Below are 27,091 nucleotides of genomic sequence, written 5' to 3' on the forward strand. Positions count from 1 at the left end.
CTTAAGTTAGGCCTGACTGCTCTGTGCAAAGGTACCAGAGGGTGAGCACAGGTTAATTTAGGGTGTGTATCTGAGTTATCTTGAATAGGATTGTGGTTCCAGGGTGCATCCCTCTTCCAACCAGAAACCCAATTTCTAACAATACTCTTTTCAAGACTTCTAAGACTTCTAAGAAATCCTCTGTCACCGGCACAGTAAAAGAAATTAACATACATGTGGTACCATACCAAATTTAACACACATAGGGACTCATCATGATGGCGGTTGGACAAGTGTCCTACTACCATCACCACAGACAGGGGACAGCACGACAAGACAAGACATCGGCAGTCACACTGCCCAAACACAATGTACCCGCAGGGCTAGCGGGCGGAAAAGTGCTCAATAGCACTGCGGCTTTGCTCTGGCCCTGGAAAAGGGCTGTAGCACAAGCCGCAGTTTTATTGAGCACTTTTTACACATTCATGCACCATGTGCCAGGCACCATTATTTTTTTGTTTAATTATTGTTTATGTTTCTTACTATATTATTTAAATTTTTAGTAGTTATGAATTGTCAAAAAAATTAGTTTTCAAGTTCATACATCAATTTACGTGTTAAATGATGAGTTCCAGCACAGCTACATCATGCAAATGTTGTAATACATCACATCAAATCACACATGATCAGTTCTCCACAGTCGTATATATAAGCCATATTAGACAACCATATACTTAGTGCATTATCTGAATTAATCCTTTATATGCCTAGAATACAGTTGAACCCCAGGTCTGTATACAAACCCTGTGAGCTGTGGGAGAGCTCCACAAAGCCGTAGCTGGCGTGTAGATGAGATTCACCTACATCACTGCGTCCAGCAGTGTTTGGGTGTCAGCTTCTTCCCTGGAATAGGAATCTCAGGCTATGAGTCATGTGAGTGGGTGGTCTAGAATATACATTGTGAGAGGGGCCCATATGTCCTGAACTCTAGAAGCAGCTGTGAGCAACTCTGCATATGTGTTCTGCTGTTCTTGCCACAGGATCATGTCCCCCAGTCACTCCTTAAATCTCGGTCACCGCCCTCTGCCCCATCTGCACGCCACCCATCGCCTGGCCAGCGCCACACTAAAGGTGACAAATTTCCGGTGTGCAACAGGGATCTTCTCCGCATACCCCAACAGCGCCACTATACGGGATGGCTGTAATTCAAGTAAAATGAAAAAGGGGACCCCCTCTCAATTTACTTTTAGCCAGGGAAAAGAGGGGAAAATATCAAATACACTAAATAAAGATTTCCCTTGTGGCTATCATGCTTTGACCATTGATATTAGTTCACAGTAGGTTTGACATGTCCTACAACATATGCTAACAACAAGTGTTCTTTATAATTGTCACATTTTATTTTCTTTTTTCATAGAGATTGTATATATATCACAAAAGCTTTCTTTGTATATTTTTTTCTTCTTTTTTATATATCATCATTTCTTTGTTCTTCAATTCATTATACGTTTTTCTAAACAATTAGAACAAATATAAAAACAATTATTTCATCGTCATGATACATATGTGCTATTTTATACTCTACAAAAAATTAAATAAAAAACCTAGATATCCACACCTAAATCACATTCACCACTCACTCATTCATACCCTTACATACAAAACATTTAATCAACCAGCTACTCCTTCTGTACTGGAAGGTTGACAGAGAAAAACTCTGACTGAGTAACCACAGAATATTATATGGGATCACACGCCAGGTCGACGCGCGTTTCGGTGGGCTTGTACCACCTTCCTCAGGACCTCCACAGAATCCCTTTCTGTTTATTAGGTGAAAACAGGATATCTGTAATAACAAACAGAGTTTGTTGCACAACTTGTTGCATATCTCCTTAATCAACAACAAATTTAAAATGGACAGTCATTAACGACATTTCTTCTTTAATTTACCGACTTGATTGGAATCTGTATGCACATCTATTAGGCAAATAGCACCAATACTCTGGGCCAGGTACATAGAGCAAATTCAAGTATCTATTTCAAGTAAGAAAAGGGCTTACACATGCAGTTCACAGGTCTCTCTAAAAAGAGACACACAACAACCATTACAATGCATCACTGAACCTCTGATGTCATGACCTATGCTGTTAAAGAATGCTATCATCACGAGGTCCCAAGTAAATCATTTATATAAGGATTGATCTAATTTCAAAACGGATATTTGGGGATTGTACTTACTCCTCAGTTAATGTGACTAGAAGTCACGTTGTTTATCTCAGGGGGCTTTATTTTGCGTTAGGCTCCTACAATAGAAACACATTTTGTCTCAGGGACATGAATCTAAGTGAGGTTAATACTGCTATGAAAAATGAGAGATTAGTCTTAACATATATCATGCATGTAATCTTATATTCAGGGCTATTCTCAAGGTAACTCAAATGTTCCAGTTTCTGAGCAGATTTCGTCAACCACCATTACTTCTAAAATATATATCAAATCGTTGATTTAGAAAGGGTTTATTTTGTTTATGACAATTATCAAAAGACCTTGGCGGATGAGACAACCAAACACCAACCTTTTGCTTACTGTTCTTTTTAACTCTGCTTTTCTTTCTTTCTTCGTAAAGTTGTTTTAGCAAGGTTAGGGAAGATTTCGCCTTTTTAAAAGTTGCCTAGAAAAAATGGAACGATATACATGGGGCGTTAATGAAAGCCTATCGATTATGACAGGCAAAGAGAATGATCCCTAGAAATATTTCTCCAACAGGACAGCCTCTTGTTTGTAATATCGAGTTGCCACGTCAAATGGACTCTTCTACCATTTCCCCAGTTATATTAACCTGGAATACCGAGTCTTCCATTGTCATCTATCCGGTTCTCTAATCCATGTCTAGAGACACGATATACTTTAACGCAATGTTGCCTCAATTCCCTTGGCCGTTATCTAAAATTACCGAGTCTCCCATTACCCTCTATCCAGTTCCCTTATCTAAGTCGAGACACACGATCTAATTTTGCGCAGTATTTCCCTTACCTTGCATACTTCGTAGTCGGTTGTATCCTCACATCCGCTCGAGAACCGCCAGTACTTTCATCCCGATGCCGATCGGCATTTAAATCGGAGTGATATGGCGCGAAATTGTTAGTCACGTGTGACTGTAGTCCTCAACATAGAGGACGGACGACAACAGAAGAGCGCTTTACTTTTATCAATGAGCGCCATTTTGTAATGGTGAAATGCAACTGAAACCGACGAAAGGGCACTTTACCTTTATCGATAGACCACAGCGGTGAAATTTAAAACGAGGTTGCGGCTGATTTTCTCTTATTTAATTGTACATGGATTGGAAAATATGCAATGGCCACAATGTAGAATTATACATGATTATTATTACGTTGTCCAAACATTATTAAAAAACGAACACACATAATAGTGTACTTTGTTTTTAACAATGAGCACAATTCTTGAAATTTGACAGATTAAAGCTAGTTGTATTATTCTGAAAAATGAAAAGAGATATTACGTTGTCCAAATATTATTAAACGAACACACATGATAGTGTACTATGTTTTTGATATTGAGCACAATTCCTGAAATTTGACAGATTAAGGCTAGTTGTATTATTCTGAAGAATGAAAAGAGATATACAGGTCTTCCCTAATACTTTCGTTAGGAAAATGTTATATGTTTAACAAATACAGATCTATCACTATCTGCCCTTTGATCAATATGATCATAATGCCTTACCAATTACAATTTGTCATGATGTTTGAAAGATCTAATTGAGTCCAAAGACGCACTCAATCTATCTCTTAATGCCACTATGGGTTGGGGCCACTCTAAGTTGGCCAAGTATGCCAACCCATTGCCCATATGTACACAGCGTGAACTGTTAACAAGGTTTGATTCCCCATAAAGTTTTGCAAATAATTAATGTTCAGAGAGGGTTATTACTAGTTCCATATATTTAGTCGATGCAGTAATATTCCAGTTAGAGAGTCACCTGACAGAAGAATACTGTTTCTCAAGGAAAAAGTTTCTTATCCAGAGTTCGTTGTCACATACCACATTATTTCTTCATTTAGTCCTTTTCGGATACAGTCAAAATGAAAGATCCAAAAACGTTCTCGCTTCTTACGAGTGATTTCCATCAATTGGCCCATTTTGTTCTGCACCTTTTCTAGTATACACCATTTGAGTTCACCTTCTTTATGATTGGCCTCTAAACAGTGTTGTACTATTGGGGCTGTAAGTCTTTTTGTTCTTATCGCAGACTTATGTTCACTGAAACGGGTGCGAAACTCCCGGCCAGTTTCCCCTATATAGGCTAGTCCACAAGGACATAGTAGTAGGTAGATGATGTTACTACTTCTACAATTGGTCAGTGATCTCAATTTAATATTTATGTTGTTATAACAGAGATGATCTGTTATCATTGCTGCATCACAAGCGTGGCATGACCCACATTTATGATTTCCTAAAATGACTGGGCAGCCTGTCAATGTTGTTTGAATATTCTGTGGTCTAGGTTTATTTCTAGTATGAACCAACAGATCCCTGAGGTTCCTATTCCTTCTGTAGGCAATCATCGGTTTGGGAAATTGTGTCTCCTCACCTTCAATTTCCAGGATACGCCAGTTCTTGTTAATCGCGTTTTTGATTTTATAGTTCAATGCAGAATGGTTGATGACACAGGTGATTTTACCATGTGGTTCTCGTCTCTTGCCTCTCAAGAGAGCGTCCCTATCATAGAATTTCGCTCTTTTAAAGGCTTGGCGTATGAGGCGATGTGGATAGCCCCGATTTATTAATCTCTGTGTAAGTAATTCACCATGTGTTCGGTAATCCACTAAGTTTGTACAGTTGCGTCTGATACGGAGGAATTCCCCAAAGGGGATTGAATCTTTTTGACAGTGGGGGTGAAAACTACTAAATTGTGGTATCGTATTTTTGGCAGTCGGTTTTCTGAATAGGCTCACCTGTAACATACCACAACTTCCATCGATTGTGATATCGAGAAATTCGACTTGTTTTGTACTATAGTTGGAGGTAAATTTAAGGTTTTGATCCATAAGATATATTCTTCCAACTGTATCACATCACCTTGCCACACAAAAAAAATATTATCAATAAATCGCTTCCATAAAAAAACATTCTCAAAAAACGGAGCCGCTTAATTGAATATATTTTTCAGTTCCCACTCCCCCATATATGTGTTCGCTACACTGGGGGCACAAGATGCCCCCATGCGTGTGCCTTTTACTTGTTTGAACAAGGACACGTTGAAATCGAAATAATTATTCAGAAGTACAACTTCCAAACATTGCAGTATGAATGCATCTGGCCTGTCATTGGGGTATCTCTGCAGGAGGGTTGCCACAGACTGTAACGCCTGACATTGAGGTATGTTGGTGTACAACGCCTCAATGTCAAGCGTCACTAAGATGTCTGTGATAGGGTTTAATGTGACCCCCTCTATTTTTACAATCATGTCGCCTGTATCTTTGATAAACGACTCGTATCTCTGTGTTAATGGGCACAAGAGCTTATCCACGTATTTCGACAGCGGTTCTGTACTAGATCCTATTGTTGAAATTATCGGTCGCATCGGTGGATTAAGCTCACTTTTGTGTGTCTTAGGCACACCATACAAAGCGGGAATTACAGGGCATTCCTTATTAAGGAATATATGTTCATCATCGCAGATATGTCCTTCTCTCAATGCTGTCAAAGTCATATCTTTTATAGATTTGTTCAATCCCATGAGTTCTCTAGGTTGAGCTGGTCTATAGTGATCTGTATTAGCCAACATCTCTTCCATTTTTTGATCATATACTCCTTTGTCAAAGATGGTTATGCCCCCACCTTTATTGCAAGGTTTAATCACAAGGTGGGCATTATTTCCAATTGTTTTCAAAGCTTCATTTTCTTCCCTTGATAGATTAAAACCAGGTCTCCCTGTGCCTGTCGTTAGACGATTAATGTCTTGCAATACTTTTTGTTAAAAAATCTGAACTTCAGGTCCCACCATGTCAAGGGTGGGAGTAAAAGTAGAGGGTGGTTTACATTGAGATAAATTGTCATTTTCTTGATCAATTATCGTACCCTGAAAATACTTCTTCAGTCTCACCTTCCTGAAAAATGCAAAAAGGTCTTCATGCAATTTAAATTTATTGAGAGAGGTGCAGGGGACAAAGGACAAGCCACGACTCAATACTGTGGATTCTTCCTTACTAAGATGACTAGATGATAAATTGTAAATAGGTAGGGTATCTGCACAACTATCTACTTTGTGTACTTCTCTCTCATCTACCACCAATATTGCTGATTCCGAGTTCTGACGTATCGTTGTTGTTGAGGTTGTGGGTTCATTATTTGATGTCCCCCTCTGTCCTGTTGCCAGTGAACATTTCTCCCTCTGTAGGGGCCTCTCGATAAAAAACCTCTCCCACTGCGATTTTGCTGCGTTTGTCTGCCTCTGAATGGTCTGGTGTTGTAATTGCTCACTCCAGGATCCTGGTAATTATCATTATCTGATTCTGAGGACCCTGTATCAGAGAAATTAGTATATTGTCTTTTATAACTGTAGTTGTAGTTGGGTGTAAAGTTGCCCTGGGTACCACCCTGATAGTATGTAGGGTTTAGATACGGGTAAATCTTTTCTCTAGTAAACCAACGTATATCTTTCTTTAATTTTTCAGATTTCTTATTTATCAGATATGTGTCAAAGTCTTTCATCTCTGAAACTATTTTGTCTAATTTGTCTTTTGCATCTTCAACTGCATTTGAAGATTGTAATTTTTCTTCCAAGTCTGCAAAACAAGTCGAATTACTCGATATCACAATCGATGGAAGTTGTGGTATGTTACAGGTGAACCTATTCAGAAAACCGACTGCCAAAAATACGATACTACAATGTAGTAGTTTTCACCCCCACTGTCAAAAAGATTCAATCCCCTTTGGGGAATTCCTCCGTATCAGATGCAACTGTACAAACTTAGTGGATTACCGAACACATGGTGAATTACTTAAACAGAGATTAATAAATCGGGGATATCCACATCGCCTCATACGCCAAGCCTTTAAAAGAGCGAAATTCTATGATAGGGACGCTCTCTTCAGAGGCAAGAGACGAGAACCACACGGTAAAATCACCTGTGTCATCAACCATTCTGCGTTGAACTATAAAATCAAAAACGCGATTAACAAGAATTGGCGTATCCTGGAAATTGAAGGTGAGGAGACACAATTTCCCAAACCGATGATTGCCTACAGAATGAATAGGAACCTCAGGGATCTGTTGGTTCATACTAGAAATAAACCTAGACCACAGAATATTCAAACAACATTGACAGGCTGCCCAGTCATTTTAGGAAATCATAAATGTGGGTCATGCCACGCTTGTGATGCAGCAATGATAACAGATCATCTCTGTTATAACAACATAAATATTAAATTGAGATCACTGACCAATTGTAGAAGTAGTAACATCATCTACCTACTACTATGTCCTTGTGGACTAGCCTACATAGGGGAAACTGGCCGGGAGTTTCGCACCCGTTTCAGTGAACATAAGTCTGCGATAAGAACAAAAAGACTTACAGCCCCAATAGTACAACACTGTTTAGAGGCCAATCATAAAGAAGGTGAACTCAAATGGTGTGTACTAGGAAAGGTGCAGAACAAAATGGGCCAATTGATGGAAATCACTCGTAAGAAGCGAGGACGTTTTTGGATCTTTCATTTTGACTGTTCCTGAAAAGGACTAAATGAAGACATAATGTGGTATGTGACAAAGAACTCTGGATAAGAAACTTTTTCCTTGAGAAACATTATTCTTCTGTCAGGTGACTCTCTAACTGTAATATTACTGCATCGACTAAATATATGGAACTAGTAATAACCCTCTCTGAACATTAATTATTTGCAAAACTTTATGGGGAATCAAACCTTGTTAACAGTTCACGCTGTGTACATATGGGCAATGGGTTGGCATACTTGGCCAACTTACAGTGGCCTCAACCCATAGTGGCATTAAGAGATAGATTGAGTGCATCTTTGGACTCAATTAGATCTTTCAAACATCATGACAAATTGTAATTGGTAAGGCATTATGATCATATTGTTCAAAGGGCAGATAGTGATAGATCTGTATTTGTCAAACATATAACATTTTCCTAACGAAAGTATTAGGGAAGACCTGTATATCTCTTTTCATTCTTCAGAATAATACAACTAGCCTTAATCTGTCGAATTTCAGGAATTGTGCTCATTATCAAAAACATAGTACACCATCATGTGTGTTCGTTTAATAATATTTGGACAACGTAATATCTCTTTTCATTTTTCAGAATAATACAACTAGCTTTAATCTGTCAAATTTCAAGAATTGTGCTCATTGTTAAAAACAAAGTACACTATTATGTGTGTTCGTTTTTTAATAATGTTTGGACAACGTAATAATAATCATGTATAATTTTACATTGTGGCCATGGCATAATTTCCAATCCATGTACAATTAAATAAGAGAAAATCAGCCGCAACCTCGTTTTAAATTTCACCGCTGTGGTCTATCGATAAAGGTAAAGTGCCCTTTCGTCGGTTTCAGTTGCATTTCACCATTACAAAATGGCGCTCATTGATAAAAGTAAAGCGCACTTCTGTTGCCGTCCGTCCTCTATGTTGAGGACTACAGTCACACGTGACTAACAATTTCGCGCCATATCACTCCGATTTAAATGCCGATCGGCATCGGGATGAAAGTACTGGTGGTTCTCGAGCGGATGTGAGGATACAACCTACTACGAAGTATGCAAGGTAAGGGAAATACTGCGCAAAATTAGATCGTGTGTCTCGACTTAGATAAGGGAACTGGATAGAGGGTAATGGAAGACTCGGTAATTTTAGATAACGGCCAAGGGAATTGAGGCAACATTGCGTTAAAGTATGTCGTGTCTCTAGACATGGATTAGAGAACCAGATAGATGACAATGGAAGACTCGGTATTCCAGGTTAATGTAACTGGGGAAACGGTAGAAGAGTCCATTTGATGTGGCAACTCGATATTACAAACAAGAGACTGTCCTGTTGGAGAAATATTTCTAGGGATCATTTTCTTTGCCTGTCATAATCGATAGGCTTTCATTAACGCCCCATGTATATCGTTCCATTTTTTCTAGGCAACTTTTAAAAAGGCGAAATCTTCCCTAACCTTGCAAAAACAACTTTACAAAGAAAGAAAGAAAAGCAGAGTTAAAAAGAACAGTAAGCATAAGGTTGGTGTTTGGTTGTCTCATCCGCCAAGGTCTTTTGATAATTGTCATAAACAAAATAAACCCTTTCTAAATCAACGATTTGATATATATTTTAGAAATAATGGTGGTTGACGAAATCTGCTCAGAAACTGGAACATTTGAGTTACCTCGAGAATAGCCCTGAATATAAGATTACATGCATGATATATGGTAAGGCTAATCTCTCATGTTTTCATAGCAGTATTAACCTCACTTAGATTAATGTCCCTGAGACAAAATGTGTTTTTATTGTAGGAGCCTAACGCAAAATAAAGCCCCCTGAGATAAACAACGTGACTTCTAGTCACATTAACTGAGGAGTAAGTACAATCCCCAAATATCAGTTTTGAAATTAGATCAATCCTTGTATAAATGATTTACTTGGGACCTCGTGATGATAGCATTCTTTAACAGCATAGGTCATGACATCAGAGGTTCAGTGATGCATTGTAATGGTTGTTGTGTGTCTCTTTATAGAGAGACCTGTGAACTGCATGTGTAAGCCCCTTTCTTACTTGAAATAGATACTTGAATTTGCTCTATGTACCTGGCCCAGAGTATTGGTGCTATTTGCCTAATAGATGTGCATACGGATTCCAATCTAGTCAGTAAATTAAAAAAGAAATGTCGTTAATGACTGTCCATTTTAAATTTGTTGTTGATTAAGGAGATATGCAACAAGTTGTGCAACAAGCTCTGTTTGTTATTACAGATATCCTGTTTTTACCTAATAAACACAAAGGGATTCTGTGGAGGTCCTGAGGAAGGTGATACAAGCCCACCGAAACGCGCGTCGACCTGGCGTGTGATCTCATATAATATTCTGTGGTTACTCAGTCAGAGTTTTTCTCTGTCAACCTTCCAGTACAGAAGGAGTAGCTGGTTGAATAAATGTTTTGTATGTAAGGGTATGAATGAGTGAGTGGTGAATGTGATTTAGGTGTGGATATCTAGGTTTTTTATAAAAAAAATTGTAGAGTATAAAATAGCACATATGTATCATGACGATGAAATAATTGTTTTTATATTTGTTCTAATTGTTTAGAAAAAAGTATAATGAATTGAAGAACAAAGAAATGATGATATATAAAAAAGAAAAAAAAACATAAAAAAAAGGCTTTTGTGATATATATATACAATCTCTATGAAAAAAGAAAATAAAATTTGACAATTATAAAGAACACTTGTTGTTAGCATATGTTGTAGGACATGTCAAACCTACTGTGAACTAAGATCAATGGTCAAAGCATGATAGCCACAAGGGAAATCTTTATTTAGTGTAATTCAAGTAACGTCATCAGCACCAGCTCTTCAAACACCTGTTGCCAGTATCTATGATTTGTGTCACAGGACCATGCCAGATGGAGAACGTCTGCACCGTCCATTCTACATCTAACGCAACTTGCATCTGCACGTAACCCATAGCGGTGTAGTCTAGCGGTGGTGTAGTCTAGCGGTGGTATAGTACATTCGATGTAAGAATTTGTAATGGGTAATGCGCAATCTGGTGCTGGAGGAGACAAGTTCAGTCTGTTTACAGCAATATTCCCACTGCTGGTCTGTGATCTCACAGTCTAGCTCATTGCACCATTTGTCCCGAGCAGGACATGGTTTGTATTCAGTCTCCGTGTATAGGCTGTGATACAATGTTGACACTAAATGTGAGGCGTCAGGGTCCGCAGCATGTAATGTAGTGGGGCAACAGTAGGGGGCTCTAGTGGGTAGGACGGTGTGAATGCTTTCACCCCTTGCCGCAAGTGCACCTACAGGAATATGTCCATAGAGGAGGTGGATGTACCCTGAAAAAGCTGGGACAAACCCTTAAATTTGCTGTGTAAATAAAGGTCACCCCAATTCTGAATATGAAATTTGGAATAGTTCCTCTGCCAGAATCTGCAGATGATATGCAAGGGGGAGTAGCGGGGAATAGAGTTTTTGCTCTTTCAGCATATGGAGGAGACGCTGCCAGGCCTTCACGGTACAATCTACAGACGAGGGGCCTTCTGGTCTGCTTTCAGGCTTGGAGAGAATGACCCCTTCCAATGGTATGTGGTGCACAAGCCAATGCTCAGTGGTTACCTGAGGAGAATATCTGGGGGATTAAACCAATAGTGTTCAAAATGTGCCTGCGTGCAGTGGTAATACAATTCAAAATTTGGCACATCAAAGCCACTGTACGAGAAAGGCCTGGTCAGTATTTCCCATTGCAGCCGAGGTTGCTTGCCACCCCAGACTAACTGAATAAGCTCTCTCCTAAGCATGATAAAAAAAGGTTGTCCTTAGTAAAGCGGAATGTTTTTAAAAAATATATAAAAACTTAGGGAGGATGACCATTTTAACAAGTGATATTCGGACCGCCATGGTAAGTGGAAGGGCTATCCACCTAGTTATACAATTTGTGACGTGCTCTAGGGTACTCCCATAATTGCTGTGCAGTAGTTCGTCTCGGTCATTGGTAATTTATATGCCCAAATATTTTACCCCCTCATCACACCACTCTATAGGGTAATCAATGGGAAATGAGTGCACCGCCACGGTGAGCGGGAAAACTGGCAACTTGGACCAGTTGATAGTGATGCCAAAGCGTATGAATTCCCTCAGCAGTGGGTTGAGATTGTGTATCGGGTCTTTGACGTATAGCGTTACGTAATCTGCATATAAGGAGACTTGGATCGGTCTAAAAAAACATCTGAGGGCTTTCTCCGGGTGATCTTGCCACGAGGGGTTCAATTGCCAGGGTGAAAAGTAGCGGGGAGAGGGGACACCCCTGCCTGGTGCCCCTCATAAGCATAATAGGGGCCGAAACATGTCCATTGATTTGCACCCGGGCCGTGGGAGATGTGTATAATAGCTGGATCCACGAAAGAAATCGAACCGGAAATCCTGTACACCAGAGGACTGTGAACAGGTAGTCCCACTCCACCGAGACAAACGCTTTTGTGGTGTCTAAAAAGACCGCCACAAGCGCCAGCTGCGGGTCCACACTATGCTTAACCAAGAACAGGGTGCGCAAATTATGGGAGGTGGCCCTCCCGGGCATGAAATGAAATGAAATGAAATGAAATGAAAAATTGCATTTGTATAGCGCATAACTGCCCTAGGGCCTCGCAGCGCTTGAAGATAAAATGGTTTAGCGCAGGCTCGGGGCAGATCAGCAGGATTTAGCAAACAAATGCGTTTTCAAGGCCTTTCTGAATGAGAGGAGGTTGCTATTTCCTCGGATGGCAAAGGGGAGGGCATTCCAAAGTCTGGTCGCCGAATGGGAAAAAGAGCGGCCACCCCAACGGGCTTTGTTAATTTTAGAGGAGGTGGCCAGCTGCAAGGTACCAGACCGAAGGGGGCGTGCTGGGACATAAGGCGTGACCAAAGGGTGCAGAATCGCTGGGCCTACACGGTGAAAGGATTTGTGCATAATGCACAAAGCTTTAAACTGCACTCTGGCAGCCATTGGGAGCCAGTGGAGGTCTTTCAGAGCCTTCCTCGCCGACTGCCGACGGGAGAGATTGAACAGTAGGCGGGCCGCACTGTTTTGTGTGACCTGAAGCCTCTGCAGTACCGAAGCCGGTGCTCCTAGGTAGAGAGCATTCCCATAATCCAGGCGAGAGAGAATCAGGGCCTGGACCATGGTCCTCCTCGCCTGGAAAGGGAGCAAAGGGAGCACCCGCCGGAGCATCCTCATTAGTCCAAAGCAAGTGGCGGCAGTCTTAGTAGCCTGGACCGAGAAATCAAGGGCGGTGTCAAGCCAGATCCCGAGGCTCTTTATCTGGGACTTGGGGGCAGGAGGAGCGCCAAGACATGGTGGCCAGACGGGTGCAAGAGCAGACGGGGAGGGATTTCCGAGTAGAATGATGTCTGTCTTCTCCCCGTTAAGCTTCAAACAGGAGGCTTGCATCCATCTGGCAACAGCCTCTAGACAGGGGCCTAAGGTGTCGGATGATCCATCTGCGTGGTCTAACGAGACCACAAGCTGCGTGTCATCCGCGTAGGTGACTATACGCACACCAAAGGGATGGACTATCCTGTCCAGAGGTTCCATGTAGGCGTTAAAGAGGGTCGGGCTCAGGGAGGAGCCCTGAGGGACCCCACACCTGAGAGGGTGTTTGGGAGAGACTATCTCACCCTCGAAGACCTGGAAAAAGCGCTCACTCAGAAAGGAGGTAAGCCAGTCTAGAGCCGCGCCCGACACGCCCATGCCCGCCAGTCGGTGTAATAGCGTGGCATGGTTCACCGTGTCGAACGCGGCGCTAAGGTCTAACAGGATAATGGCCACCTTTCCTCCCCGATCCAAAGTCGTTCTTGCTTCCTCTGTAACCGCTAACATAGCGGTTTCTGTGCCATGTTGAGGGCGAAAACCTGTCTGGGAGGCACGCAACAGACAGTTGGACTCCAAATAGTCTGTTAAGATATTGTTGGCGTGCCTCTCCAGCAGTTTACTCAGCCAGGGGAGCAACGAAATGGGGCGATAGTTGGACAAGTTGCTCTGGTCCAGGGAGGGCTTCTTGAGAAGCGCCCTCACCATGGCGCACTTCCAGGGGAGTGGGACCGACCTGGCCACGATGGAGGTGTTTAAGGCTTCCAGGATGACAGGACGAATAACGTCCAGTGCCTTGACAAGGATCCGGGGGGGTGCCGGGTCATTGGGAGACCCGGAAGAAACTTTAGAAATTAATCTATCCAGGCTGCCGGCATCAAGAAGCGGAATTATATCCAGTTTGCAGAGAGCCGGAGAATCAGCTGGCTTAGATGGGACGGAGGGGGCGTTGACCGTAGGATTACTAAAAGAAGAGTATATGGTCGAAATTTTCTTGGAGAAGAAGGCAGCTAGCTCATTACAGCGGTCTTGTGCCCCTTCAGCAGTAGGACGCTCAGCCGGGGGTGAAATAAGGGACTTGGCTATCCTAAAGATTTCCCTAGGCGCGTTGGCTGCAGCACTAATTTTCCCTTCGTAGAAGGAGGTTTGCGCCAATTTAATCTCTGATTTATAGAGCCTTATTGCGGACCTATAATCATCTTTCCTAGACAGAGAATGGTCCTTCCTCCACGCTCTCTCTAGTTTGCGGCAGTCAAGCTTTAATAACCTCAGAGCAGGAGTGTACCAGGGTGCAACTTTAGGTCTTCTGATGAGTTTACAGGGGCGTTTGGGAAGAACTCGGTCTAGGGTGCTGGAGATCCAGTGATCAAAGTTGCTAGAAGCAGAGGCAGGGGTCAAGGCCCTTCTCGGGGGGTCTTGAGTGAGAGCCAATGTCCAGTCGGTGAGGGGAAGTGAGGACCATTTCCTGCCCATGTACTTGGTAGAGGCCTCACGGGGGGAACAGGAGTTAGAAAGCCAGGTGAACGGTATCAAAAAATGATCAGTCCAAGGCAGTGGAACAGGGGACTCTACATTAAGGTTGGTATTACTGTATATGTGATCAAGGAGATGTCCCTTCTTGTGGGTCGCCTGATGGCCTCTCTGGCAGAGGTCTAACGCTTGCATGTTGGCACGCAAGTTATTAGCTGCCATATCCTGGGGGTCATCTGAATGGATGTTAAAATCCCCAAGCAGGGTGAGGTTAGATGAGGTCAAGACTGCGTTGGCAGTGAGATCAGTAATTTGAGTGATAAAATTATTCAGGGAACCCGGTGGGCGGTAGAGTAAAATACCAGAAAAAGTGGTGGTAGGGGAGAGATCAAGTGCAAAGTGTAAGCTCTCGCAAGTCAGCAGGGAATTAGGAGTGACCCGACACTTAAAGCTGTCCCTGTATATAATTGCTAGGCCTCCGCCTCTCCCCGATTGGCGGTCGAGGCGCTTAAGTGTGTAGCCTGGAGGTGTGGCCCATATTAAGGACGGGTCGTTGTCAATCTGAAGCCAAGTTTCCGTTAAAAATAGGGCGTCAGGATTAAGCTCATCGATCAACAGATGCAGCTCTGTGAAATGTTTGGGTAGCGACCGGCAATTAAGGAGATACATTCTCCAAGTCTCTCCCAAAGGGAGGGAGTCGCTATATGGGCGGGAGGTGCTCCATGTACAATGTTTACAGTGATGGTCGATATTAGCTGGGGAGACAGAATGGCAACAGGAAAGACTGACGGGGGGACGTAAGGAGTGTAACCTCGTGGAGCTATAGGCAATTCGAGTACCCACCATGGTGCCGGTCACCACCCCAGACCCGGGCCAGCGAGAAGCGTCTGGACGCGGACTGGCGCAGACTGGCTTCTCTTTGGCGCCTCTTCGGCGCGTATACGGCGCTACCGCTGCGCGTCACTGCTGCGCGGGGTGGGAAGAGGTCATATAGATTAGGCGAGGGTGGAGACTAGCCCGTCAACCTCCCCAAGATGGCTGCCCAGGATGGGACAACCAGGAAGTGGTGTCGCTTAAGCCTCCCTCCACACAATCAGCACAGGCTGTGGTGGACCGGGGAGTAGCGACCAGAAAACAAGTAAGAGCACAGAAATGTAATTTTAAAAACACATATTCTCACAGCAATAGGTTTTTAAAATTGTTAAAACGAAATAGCAGCTTGCAGAAGTGTAATTTTAAAAACACATATTCTCACATCAATAGGTTTTTAAAATTGTTAAAAACGAAATAGCAGCTTGCAGAAATCCTGGTCACATTCAAGCGCTAGCGCTATGATCTTCGTTTGGTAGGTCTGGTCTGGTAACACCAGTTTCTCCATTAACAGACTAAGTCTGTTCGCCAAAAGCTTTGCCAGGATCTTCACATCGATATTGATCAGGGATAGGGGTCTATACAAGTCACGGCGGTCTGTGGGTTTGTCTGCCTTTGGCAAGGAAATAATCAGGGCTTCCCTCATTGACGGAGGTAGAACCTGAGACTCTAGCACCTCCTCGTATACCTCACACAGAACTGGCATCAATTGATCAAGGTACTTCTTGTAAATATCTACGGGTAGCCCGTCTGAGCCCGGTGCTTTTCCGGATTTCATGTGCATCACCGCATCTAGAAATTTGTCCATCTGGAAAGGCTCGGCTAGAAACTCCCTTTGGGAATCCCCCAGCCAACCTAGGGTGATATCCTGCAAGAAGGGGGCTAAATCTGGGGGTGCAGTATGCTTGGAAGTATAAAGTGTCTCGTAGTAAGAGGTGAATGTATCCAGGATGGCTCGGCTGTCTTTTTGGTGAGCGCCCGCTCCGTCTAATACATCCAGGATATAGTTAGAGAACTTAGGCTTTCGAATGTCTTGAGCAAGCACCCTTCCTGGTATTCCCCCTCACCATACCGACGTGCAGTAAAATGTTACCCCCCGGAATCGCGTTTCCCTTTCCGCGGTGTTTGTGTACTCAGTAAGTTTAGACCGGAGCATTGCCCTGTTCTCTCCCGAGGGGTCTCGGCACATGTCCGCTTCCAATTTTTTCAATTCGCCCTCCAATTTGTGTAGGCTTTGCTTAATGTCTTTAAGTACCCCAAATCTTTTCGCCATGCAGAAGCCCCGAATAGTGACTATAAAGGCTTCCTACACTGTACCTATGCTTAGGACTGAACCCCTATTTCGGGGAAAAAAATCCGAGATCTTTTCCCCCAGCTCGGGTTGAAAAACTGTGTCTAATAGCACTTTGGGGATCAATCTCCAACTGAAGGGGGAGCAACTGTGCATGGAAGTGTTAGTTGCAGTAGTACAGGCGCATGGTCAGAAAACGTTCTAGCCATGTGTGTTACTGACTGTATCCACGGAGCTACCCCTTTGCTGACCATCCAGTAATCTAGCCATGACCATGTCACATGAGCTGTCGTGTAGCAGGTACCCTCTCTTTGTCCCGGATGCCAATACTTCCACGTATCTATCAGACCATGAGCATTAAGAAGTTGTGAGAGCATCTCCTGAGACTGTGTGTAATGGTGCGGTTGAGGGTTGGATTCTGTCTAGGGCTGGTCACAGTGATGTATTGAAGTCTCCCCCCCAGAAAATGTGTTTTGATCCTATTTGTATGATCTGGCTCCATAGGGAGGTGTAGTAGGTAGGATCGTCCACGTTTGGCCCATAGCAGCAGACCAGTGTCAAGGATTGTGCGCCTAGAAGGGCCCAGAGTAATCAATGCCTACCTGAAGCATCGATCGCCGAGCCCCCCAACACAAAGGGGGTACCCCCCTTAATTTAGATCACAGTGCCTCGTGAGTACGACGACTATGAGGATGAGTAGAGTGCATTTCTTGCAATGCCGCAATATGTATGTGGTGCCCCTCTAGGTACGATATCAGTTGTCGGCATTTGCGGGGGTTGCCCAACCCTCTGACATTTCACGTCAGCAGATTGATTCTCTGGGGTTCAGGGGACAACGCCATGTGTGTGGTTTGTACAGGATCTGCAGAAGAGCATGTGTAGAGTTCGGGGTTGACATAGAAGATTATGTGGTAGCGTGCTTAGTTGGTGATGTGCTGTGTAGGAACTACCATAACAAACAACCCCCCCTAACCCACCTTAGCACCCCATTCGTGCCGGGAACAACCCACCCGCCCCTGTCCCAAATCAGCGAAGCTGAAGTATTATGCATAGCAACATATCTAGAATATGGGACAATTAGGTCCAATAACCGATAATGGGGAATGCCCATATAGGGGGTCGCCAGAGCAGCACGGAAAGCAACCCCACTCCTCTCTTTGTCGAAGGCCGAGTCAACAGATGTTGCGACGGGGATCGAAGTGGCCTAAGAAGGTGAGGGGGGGTCACCCGGTTCAACATTTAACATTACCTGCTGCTGTACAGAAGCATAAGTATCAGTAGAAAGCATAAGTACTGGAAACACATTCTACTGCGCATGTAAAGTCACTTAAGCTGCAGTCCACTGCGTGCAGCACACCTGCTTGCGCTGAGACATGACATCTGCAACTTTATACATACGTGCACCGTACTCAATATTTCTTGCGTGCCGTAGTCCTGTCAGGACGCCTTGAACATCTTGTAGAGTCTCACTTATTTACTCTCCACTTCCACGTCTCTCCCAGTCAGATTGCGGGGAGGGCGATCGCGAAGTTGACACTCTACCAGAGGAACGGTGTTCGTAAAGAAGCTGTTTTTCCCCTTATAGGTAACACGCAGGCGTTGCCTGGAAGAGCATATTCAATCTGTGCCTTCCAGAGTTTTTGTTTCACGCCGAGGAATTTGCGTCGGGCTTCTTGTACTGCCACTGTAAAATCAGGGAAAATGGTGAACTCCACCCATCATATTGAAGATTCTTGTGTTCCCTGGCCAACTTCAGAGTGGGGTCGCGGTCCCGATAGTTTAGGAGTCGTGCCACTGTTGGTCTGGGTGGTCCTCCGGGGGATGGCCTGGGGCCCAGTGAGAGGTGAGCCCGCTCCACAATGAATTGGGGAGAGAAGGGGCCTTTGTCACAGGCGCCACGAAGCAGCTTCTCCACATAATCTTCCATGCGGCCCGTGTTGGTACTCTCCGGAACACCCATAATTCGTATGTTGTTTCTTCAACTACGGGCTTCCAAATTCTCATTTTTCGCCGTGATAACCTTGAGCAGCTTGTCCATATGCGATATCTGTTGCTGCAGCTGTGTAGTGGAGTCTTTGTTTTCAGATATACGATGCTCCACTTCTTTTCACTGGCCATCATGCTTGTGAACTTTCTGTACCAGAAAATCCAGCCGCGTGTTCATGGTGTCCATTATGCTGGACAAGTCCGACATGCTGTGCTGCAGGGCTAGTAGTAAGGATTTGACCTCGTCCCCCTGTCCTGGTGGTTGCGATTGCACCATGTCTCCCGCAGTCTGAGCTGTATCCTCAGAAGTGGAGCGTGTGACTGCTTTCTTGCCGTTGAAGGCCAGCTTCGATTGCCTACCATCCGGCTTGCCCATGGCCTAGAAGGCGTAAACTCTGCTTCGGATTATCTCTTTGCAGTGCTTCTGTCGTGCGGCCTGTGATTTCAGTAATTATGGACTGCCACCCTTCAATTAGAGCATTGGTGATCGTCGTTGACAGATTGCCCACATTACAGAGAGGATGGTAGCCTCGACTTCCTCCCAATTACACAATTCTGTGGTGTGATCGCGCTTGCAAGTGAGGGGGGTACAGGGGCATCGATGCCGTGTATACCCACAAATTCTTCTTGCGCCTAGTTATCTCCCAGTATTTATGTACACCAGCGCATTGCCGCAATATCAGTCCAAAGCCAGGCCCACGTGCATATACAGGGGGCACAATATGAACCTGTAGGCCTGAGTTCAGAAATGTCAAGGATCTTGCCTGTATTCAGTAATGATAAGACTCACTTGCCCCACAGCAGCTTTCCATGCAGTGTGTCTATGCAGTCTCTGCACTAAGCGTGCTTTCTTGTACTCACAATGTGCCCGGCCACCACATATTAATGGCCGCCCCGTCTTCGCCGACTTTGGTTTCCCACCTCGATGTTCAATAAAGAGCTTGCGGCACCAGCTCAGTTTGCGCTCCTCTAACCCTGCACTCAGACGAGGCCCGCAATCCCACCAGCTAGCGTACCTCCGTGCCAAAGCGGGTCGGCAGATCAGCGGGGCTCAGCAACTTCGTCTGTGTCAGTGCGGGTCAGGCGGCCTTGCACGCACATATGGAGCCTCGGCTCTTGAGTGACAGCCAGCCCGGCCGGAAACCCTCCAGGCAGACGAGCTCCGCCTCCCGCAGCTCACATACCTCAGCTACGACCGTCACCACAAGCCTGGTTTTCACAGCAAGAAGCGGCACCTGATGAAGCGTCACATGAAGGAGGTTGCAGTGACAGCTTAATCTCCCAGATTTTCTCGGCAAAGATAAAGGATAAATGAAATATAGTAAGCCAGGTAGGCGTGCGGCCATCTTGTTCGTGCGCCACCTAGCGCACCCTAGTAGTTATGAAATTTAATGTAATTAAATGTTGTCATTTTTAGGGCTCGGACTCCTCCCCCTCCTGGGGGAGGAGTTAACGGACTCCTCCCCCTCCTGGGGGAGGAGTTAAGAGATCCTAATGTTATAAGAAAAAAAAAGAAGAAGAAGAAGAAGGGCCTTGGTGAGAGGAATTCCACACATTCCTTTGCGTTTTCTGGCATCTGGTCAGTGATTCGTCTTCCCTGTGCTGTGTATGTAGTAGCCTTGAAGTGATAGGCTGTAAGTAATGTACGCGTGCCCGATGTGGCATTATGTGTGCGAGAGCGAGCATGGCAGAGTGATTAATCTTAATTACGAGCTGTCAGAGTGCCCGTGTAATGCAAGCCAGATGATGCGAACGCGTTCACAGCGGTGAGCGCGTTCAATGTTAAATGACGAGAGGCAGCAGGCGAGGCTCACAGAAGATGACTCATACATGCTCGTCCACACTGTAGTTCTTGTTTTAAGTTGCTACGGGGTGTCTTTTTTCTGCCTCTGCGTGACAGTCTGTAAGAATAATGAGCGATGGTGTGCTGACTGTTTATTTTTAGGGTCTGGGAAGGGGAGTGTGTCCGTCCGTTGTTTGAATGTGTGTAGGTTTCAGTTCAATGATCCAGAACACGGAGGAGAGAGACGTTGTGTACGTAATCAGATTTTTAAAAACTTCACTGCCCCACAGTTTCTAGAACAGGCTGTTGACTGCAAGACTGATGCACATTCCCAGACTTCCGTAATTTCTAATGAAGTTTAGGCATTTTGAACTTTCTGAACCCTGTCTGATGCAGCCACTTCACTAATACATAACAGAACAGGCACAGTTTCCCTCGCTGCTGTATAACCGCCAAATGGTTCCAAGCCCATACAGTCCATGGCCTCTCTGGAAAGGTTTCCAGGTGGATGCTAGTTCGCTGAGGGCTGGTGAGTAGAGTGCGAGTATGCAGGGTGAGCAGAGTGTGAGTTTGCAGGGTGAGCAGAGTGTGAGTATGCAGGGTGAGCAGTATGTAAGTATGCAGGGTGATCAGTATGTGGGTGTCCAGGGCCAGGAGTGTGTGTGTGCAGGGTCAGCAGTGTGTGAGCATGCAGGGTGAGCAGTACGTTGGTGTCCAGGGCCGGCAGTGTGTCAGTGTGCAGGGTCAGCAGTGTGTGAGTATGCAGGGTGAGCAGAGTGCGAGTATGCAGGGTGAGCAGAGTGCGAGTATGCAGGGTGAGCAGAGTGCGAGTATGCAGGGTGAGCAGAGTGCGAGTATGCAGGGTGAGCAGAGTGCGAGTATGCAGGGTGAGCAGAGTGCGAGTATGCAGGGTGAGCAGAGTGTGAGTTTGCAGGGTGAGCAGAGTGTGAGTATGCAGGGTGATCAGTATGGAAGTATGCAGGGTGATCAGTATGTGGGTGTCCAGGGCCAGGAGTGTGTGAGTGTGCAGGGTCAGCAGTGTGTGAGCATGCAGGGTGAGCAGTACGTTGGTGTCCAGGGCCGGCAGTGTGTCAGTGTGCAGGGTCAGCAGTGTGTGAGTATGCAGGGTGAGCAGTGTTTGAGTATGCAGGGTGATAAGTATACGAGTATACAGGGTGATCAGTATACGGGTGTCCAGGGCCAGCAGTGTGTCAGTGTGCAGGGTCAGCAGTGTGTGAGTATGCAGGGTGAGCAGAGTGCGAGTATGCAGGGTGAGCAGAGTGCGAGTATGCAGGGTGAGCAGAGTGCGAGTATGCAGGGTGAGCAGAGTGCGAGTATGCAGGGTGAGCAGAGTGCGAGTATGCAGGGTGAGCAGAGTGCGAGTATGCAGGGTGAGCAGAGTGCGAGTATGCAGGGTGAGCAGAGTGCGAGTATGCAGGGTGAGCAGAGTGCGAGTATGCAGGGTGAGCAGAGTGCGAGTATGCAGGGTGAGCAGAGTGCGAGTATGCAGGGTGAGCAGAGTGCGAGTATGCAGGGTGAGCAGAGTGCGAGTATGCAGGGTGAGCAGAGTGCGAGTATGCAGGGTGAGCAGAGTGCGAGTTTGCAGGGTGAGCAGAGTGTGAGTATGCAGGGTGATCAGTATGTAAGTATGCAGGGTGATCAGTATGTGGGTGTCCAGGGCCAGGAGTGTGTGAGTGTGCAGGGTCAGCAGTGTGTGAGCATGCAGGGTGAGCAGTACGTTGGTGTCCAGGGCCGGCAGTGTGTCAGTGTGCAGGGTCAGCAGTGTGTGAGTATGCAGGGTGAGCAGTGTTTGAGTATGCAGGGTGATCAGTATACGAGTATACAGGGTGATCAGTATACGGGTGTCCAGGGCCAGCAGTGTGTCAGTGTGCAGGGTCAGCAGTGTGTGAGTATGCAGGGTGAGCAGAGTGCGAGTATGCAGGGTGAGCAGAGTGCGAGTATGCAGGGTGAGCAGAGTGCGAGTATGCAGGGTGAGCAGAGTGCGAGTATGCAGGGTGAGCAGAGTGCGAGTATGCAGGGTGAGCAGAGTGCGAGTATGCAGGGTGAGCAGAGTGCGAGTATGCAGGGTGAGCAGAGTGCGAGTATGCAGGGTGAGCAGAGTGCGAGTATGCAGGGTGAGCAGAGTGCGAGTATGCAGGGTGAGCAGAGTGCGAGTATGCAGGGTGAGCAGAGTGCGAGTATGCAGGGTGAGCAGAGTGCGAGTATGCAGGGTGAGCAGAGTGCGAGTATGCAGGGTGAGCAGAGTGTGAGTATGCAGGGTGAGCAGAGTGTGAGTATGCAGGGTGAGCAGAGTGTGAGTATGCAGGGTGATCAGTATGTAAGTATGCAGGGTGAGCAGAGTGCGAGTATGCAGGGTGAGCAGAGTGCGAGTATGCAGGGTGAGCAGAGTGTGAGTATGCAGGGTGAGCAGAGTGTGAGTATGCAGGGTGATCAGTATGTAAGTATGCAGGGTGATCAGTATGTGGGTGTCCAGTGCCAGGAGTGTGTGAGTGTGCAGGGTCAGCAGTGTGTGAGCATGCAGGGTGAGCAGTACGTTGGTGTCCAGGGCCGGCAGTGTGTCAGTGTGCAGGGTCAGCAGTGTGTGAGTATGCAGGGTGAGCAGTGTTTGAGTATGCAGGGTGATCAGTATACGAGTATACAGGGTGATCAGTATACGGGTGTCCAGGGCCAGCAGTGTGTCAGTGTGCAGGGTCAGCAGTGTGTGAGTATGCAGGGTGAGCAGAGTGCGAGTATGCAGGGTGAGCAGAGTGCGAGTATGCAGGGTGAGCAGAGTGCGAGTATGCAGGGTGAGCAGAGTGCGAGTATGCAGGGTGAGCAGAGTGCGAGTATGCAGGGTGAGCAGAGTGCGAGTATGCAGGGTGAGCAGAGTGCGAGTATGCAGGGTGAGCAGAGTGCGAGTATGCAGGGTGAGCAGAGTGCGAGTATGCAGGGTGAGCAGAGTGCGAGTATGCAGGGTGAGCAGAGTGCGAGTATGCAGGGTGAGCAGAGTGTGAGTATGCAGGGTGAGCAGAGTGTGAGTATGCAGGGTGATCAGTATGTAAGTATGCAGGGTGATCAGTATGTGGGTGTCCAGGGCCAGGAGTGTGTGTGTGTGCAGGGTTAGCAGTGTGTGAGCATGCAGGGTGAGCAGTACGTTGGTGTCCAGGGCCAGCAGTGTGTCAGTGTGCAGGGTCAGCAGTGTGTGAGTATGCAGGGTGAGCAGTACGTTGGTGTCCAGCGCCAGCAGTGTGTGAGTGTGCAGGGTGAGCAGTGTGTGACTTTGCAGGGTGAGCAGTGTGTGAGCGTGCAGGGTGAGCAGTATGCAGGGTTAACAGTGTGTGAGTGTGTAGGGTGAGCAGTGTGTGAGTGTGTAGGGTGAGCAGTGTGTGCGTGTGTAGGTTAAGCAGTGTGTGACTGTGCAGGGTGAGCAGTGTTTGAGTATGCAGGGTAATCACTATGTGAGTATGCAGGGTAATCAGCTTTTCACCAAGCTCACACACACCACCAGCCGTCACTGCAAGCTTTCACCAGGCGCACACACACACCATTAACCATCAGTGCACACTTTCACCAGGCATACACACACCACCAGCCGTCAGTGCACGCTTTCACCAGGCACACAGAGTAGTGAGTGCAGAGTAGTGAGTAGAGTAGTGAGTAGTGAGTAGTGAGTGCAGAGTAGTGAGTAGTGAGTGCAGAGTAGTGAGTAGTGAGTGCAGAGTAGTGAGTAGTGAGTGCAGAGTAGTGAGTAGTGAGTGCAGAGTAGTGAGTAGAGTAGTGAGTAGAGTAGATTAGTGAGTAGTGAGTGCAGAGTAGTGAGTAGTGAGTAGAGTAGTGAGTAGAGTAGTGAGTAGTGAGTGCAGAGTAGTGAGTAGTGAGTGCAGAGTAGTGAGTAGTGAGTGCAGAGTAGTGAGTAGTGAGTGCAGAGTAGTGAGTAGTGAGTAGAGTAGTGAGTAGAGTAGTGAGGTGAGTAGAGTAGTGAGGTGACTAAAGTAGTGAGTGCAGAGTAGTGAGTAGTGAGTAGAGAAGTGAGTAGTGAGTTGAGTAGTGAGTTGAGTAGTGAGTAGAGTAGTGAGTAGAGTAGTGAGTAGTGAGTGCAGAGTAGTGAGTAGTGAGTAGAGTAGTGAGTAGTGAGTGCAGAGTAGTGAGTAGAGAAGTGAGTAGTGAGTTGAGTAGTGAGTAGAGTAGTGAGTAGAAAGTAGTGAGTAGAGTAGTGAGTAGAGTAGAGTAGAGTAGTGAGTAGAGTAGTGAGTAGAGTAGAGTAGTGAGTAGTGAGTGCAGAGTATAGTAGTGAGTAGAGTAGTGAGTGCAGAGTAGTGAGTAGTGAGTGCAGAGTAGTGAGTAGTGAGTGCAGAGTAGTGAGTAGAGAGTAGAGTAGTGAGTAGAGAGTAGAGTAGTGAGTAGTGAGTAGAGTAGTGAGTAGAGTAGTGAGTAGTGAGTGCAGAGTAGTGAGTAGAGTAGTGAGTAGTGAGTAGAGTAGTGAGTAGAGTAGAGTAGTGAGTAGAGTAGAGTAGTGAGTAGAGTAGAGTAGTGAGTAGAGTAGAGTAGTGAGTAGGACATCACAGGCAGCAGCTGTGCAAGCTTCTTACACTCACAAGGAGACCACAGGCAGCAGAGGTGCAAGCTTCTCACACTCACAAGAAGGACATCACAGGCAGTAACGGTGCAATATTCGCACACTCACAAGGAGATCACTGGCAGTACACACCACATGAACACACTCCATAACACATAGCAACAATACATTGGCATTTACAATGCCATTAGCTCAAACTCAAATAAATCCGAGCCCGATTGCATTTCTAATGCTTGTTACTTTTGTAGCCGGTTGTGGGTTTATAGGTGGTGTATAGGATGGTAAGTAATTTAATTATAATAAATTAATGATTATTTTTAGTTAATATTATTTATTTAATTGATATTAAATTGTATTAATTGTGTTATTACCTGTTTTATGTAAATGGTTTTTGTGGGCTGTGGCGTTTATAGGGACAAAGGGGGGTAAGTAATTTATTTTTTAATTTATTAATACTTATGGGTTGATTACGATGTCGTCCGTAAAAGCTCCAAATCCGGCCTGTGGGGGTACCCATGGGTCCCTCCTACCAATGCATGCACATGCACAGGATGCGAGGTTTCCCCAACCACCCCTTTTTTCAGTGGGAGCCATTGAAATCAGTGGTAGGCTGGCCGAATCTTATCTGGAAGCATCCTGATACATCGTAATCACTCGGTCGGACTCCCCATATCAGAGTCATTCGGAAAGCATTTTGGACGAGATTGTAATCAACCCCTTAGTTGTTAATTAATGTTAATTCATTAATTGATAAATAAGTATGTTAATTGTGTAATTAATTTTTTTAGGTGTGGGTTGTAGGGTAATAAGGGTAAAGTGTGGAAAGTCATTTATTTTTAATTAATTAATAATTAGCTGTTAATAATTTTAAAAAAAACTTTATTTGTTTGTTTGAGCAGTCGTACATAGATCTTAACAACATACCACCATCCAGCATGTTTCCAGATTGCATCTGAGTCCTAGACACACATCGTATTCGTGAATTCATTTATGACACTGCGGTATACTTAGCATGGCACATAGCCAGGGTGTTGCACAATTACCAACTTTATATTTCGCTACTCTTGTCAGATCCATAGACCTGACCATTTCCATTTCCTGCTGGGTTTCACAACTCCCTGCATAGATCTCTCCAGATTGCAATGTCCTCATCTAACTTCTTGTCCTTCCGACAGGTGTTCGTATGCAGTTCTTCTGCAAGAGAGCACTCTCCCACATCTCTTATCCAGTTTTCGAAGTTGGGGCCCTTACACTCATCCAGCATATAGCCACCCTCCGTTTGGCCAACACCAGAGATAATTGTAGCAATGTTTTGGCCATTTTCCATTTTTTGGATTGCGGGGCCAGTCCCAGGAGGCACTGTTCTGGTTTTGGCCTCTACTAAGGTCCCCACCCCTACAAAAATCCTCGATACTACATTTATTCAGTACTGCTGTACCTCTGGACATTCCCATGCCAGGTGCATAAACCCCAAATGTGCCCTATTACATGTAGGACATTCATGAGGACGGCTGGCATCTGTGCGGTGGAGTCTCACAGGGGTCATAATACCCGCTGCAAGAAATTATAATGCAGCAGCTTCAGACGGGCATTACAAGTTACCTTGCGCGTTAATACACATACCCTCACTCAGCTGTTTTTCCACTAATGGAGCCTGCAGGTCCTCATTCCATGCGTCCCATGCCTTAAGGGCTAGGGACCCAGAATCCAATCTCATAGCTTTATATAGTAGCAATACCAGCCGACGCCCACTGCCACACGTTAACAGTATATCAAGAGTCTCAGTTGTCTGAGGCATATTTGGATAAATGGGCCATGTAACCCTGACCAGTACCACTAAGCCCGCGTACTGAAAAATACTGCCCCTGCACCCATCAAATCCCTTGCATGTCTATTAGAAAGTGATGAAAGTGTCATTTATATATAAGTCCGCCAGAACCATACAACCGCCTTCCCTCCAAGCCTGGAAGGTCATGTTCTCTACCATCCTTCGCACGGGGACTAACTGCCAAATGTGTAACTCCGGGTGGAA

The 27,091-nt window shown here is 45.4% G+C and overlaps 1 protein-coding gene across 14 annotated transcripts in view; it reads left to right on the forward strand.

The window, feature by feature from the left end:
- Nucleotides 1–27,091, forward strand: part of LOC144768069 (alpha-2-macroglobulin-like protein 1) — a 618,955-nt gene that overhangs the window by 36,423 nt on the left and 555,441 nt on the right. The window lies entirely within an intron of this gene.

The sequence above is a fragment of the Lissotriton helveticus genome, chromosome 7 (assembly GCF_964261635.1).
Source record: "Lissotriton helveticus chromosome 7, aLisHel1.1, whole genome shotgun sequence".
NCBI lineage: Eukaryota > Metazoa > Chordata > Amphibia > Caudata > Salamandridae > Lissotriton > Lissotriton helveticus.